The sequence below is a fragment of the Vicia villosa genome, linkage group LG4 (genome assembly GCF_029867415.1).
Source record: "Vicia villosa cultivar HV-30 ecotype Madison, WI linkage group LG4, Vvil1.0, whole genome shotgun sequence".
Taxonomy (NCBI): domain Eukaryota; kingdom Viridiplantae; phylum Streptophyta; class Magnoliopsida; order Fabales; family Fabaceae; genus Vicia; species Vicia villosa.
In genome coordinates this window covers 127,471,493-127,473,582 of record NC_081183.1, presented here as the reverse complement: position 1 = coordinate 127,473,582, position 2,090 = coordinate 127,471,493, and positions in this window count along the sequence as shown.

Here is a 2,090-nt window from a genome sequence, read left to right as displayed (position 1 = left end):
ACTATTTTGAACGTCTAACTGGACCAGTTTACCCTCTTTTGGTTAAGGAATTTTGGACTCATGCCACTGTGACTCCAACTGCTATTATCTTTTTCGTGCTAGGTCATGAAGTGGTTGTCTCTGAGAATCTCATAAGGAAGTTATATGATCTTGAAGGTACAGGTGGAGTAACTGGTGCTCTCCCTGGTAGAACTGATTGGAATGCAGTTAATCTAGAATTTTTCACTTCTGGTAAAAACTTTCCTCTTACCACAGATCTGAAGTCGTCTTACAAGTTTTGGGATAAGATAATTCTGGTATCTCTATATCACAGAAAATCAACAAACTCTGCAACCTACATCAGTCAAGATCAGCAGTTTATTTTGTACTGCATTGGAAAAGGTATGAGAGTCAATCTGCCTCATATTCTGTTTCAACATCTGAAGACAAATGTTGAAGAATCAAGGGAAGTAGAACATCTAAAGAATCCAAAGATCAAGAAGAAGACCATTCCTTTGGGAAGATTGATATCAGACATTCTGAATGAGAGTGGTTTGATTGAAACTCTGAGAGCAGCTGGCTTTACTCAAGATCTGACTGCAGTTTGTGGATGCATGCTGAATGCTTAGACTCTGAGGAGAATGCATCTGATTGAAAAAGTGACTACTGCTCCTAAAGTTCCTTCTGATATTCTGACCAGAAGAAATCCTGTTGCTGATTTCTCCTTGTTTTTCAAAGAAGAATTATCAGAATCTATTAATCTGTATCTAGAATTCTGTGTGAAAGAAAACTAAGATGTTGACCCTGAGTGGATTCGTGGAAGGACTCTTCCATCTTTGGAGGAATCACAGAAAAAGGATAAGAAGAAGAAACAGAAGAAGCTGAAGAGGAAGGCTACAAAAGAAGGTACTGCTGCTAAGAAAGTCAAGAAGCAGAAGAAACCTTCAGGTATTGTTATCTCTGACTTTGTACCTGTTACTAATTCTGAACAAGTATCAACAGAGTCCCTCAAAGTTCCTAGAACTTCTGAACAGCTTCAGAAGCTTATAGAAGATATTGATAATGTAGACACCTCTAGTTTACATTCTACCTCTGACCTCCCCCCTCAAAAAAGACCTCCATCTTCAGACCTTCCATCCTCTTCCACCACCTCTAAAAGAAACCGTTCAAATCCTTCAAAACCTTCCATTGATCTTCAACCTCTATCTGTTGTTTGTCCAACTTTTCCATCTGAAAATATTTATTCAACCACCTCCATTCCTTCTGCAATCTCACCATTAAATGACCCTTCATCTTCATCTACAGCTGATTCATCATCCTCTCTTTTCTCTTCAACCACCTCTCTTTTATTTTCACGAGAACTTGAAACTTATTTTTTCTCTCACCCAGACTCTCCAATCACCCATATCAGAGTCAACCCTCCTAAACACTGTTGATATTCATTTTGAATTGTTAAAGTATAAGGTACGTACAGGGTTAGATGCTCTGAAGGTTGCGCATGATACCAAAGTGGATCATGTTGCTGCTGGCAAGCTCTGGAAAGCTTTTGGTGAAGATATTCAGGCTGACTTTCTGGATCTTCAGAAAGAATGTTTGGTTGATGTTGTTGGTCCTTCTGGATTCTTTTTGGAGTTAGATGATGGCAAGTACTATCATCCTATTACAAATTGGAAGCCTGTGGTGGAGAAGGTATTTGTTGATGATTTGGAAGAAGTACAGCCTCTGGCTATTGTTGTGTGGAAGCCACATCCATACAAGGTTCTGACTGGAGATTTTCAGTTGTTGTTCAACTGGTTTAGGGAGAATCCTATGGAAAAGGGTCTGGATATGGCATATCCAGAAGTTGAATACCCTCCAGAACTTGTTGCTCCAACTCCTCCAGCGAATATGGCTGAAATACTTCAAGCTCTAGAGCATCCTGCTGAAGATATTCCTGTTCAGGAAAATCATGAAGATGTTCTAATGATAGAAGCTGATGCTGCTCATCCTGTTCTAGAAAACAGTTTTGATGCTGTCTCTGCTGGACCTTCTGTCTCTGTTCTAATGAACACTATGAAAGAGCTCCAACAGAATCAAGCAAGCTTGGCTACTCGTCTGGACAAGCACGAGGA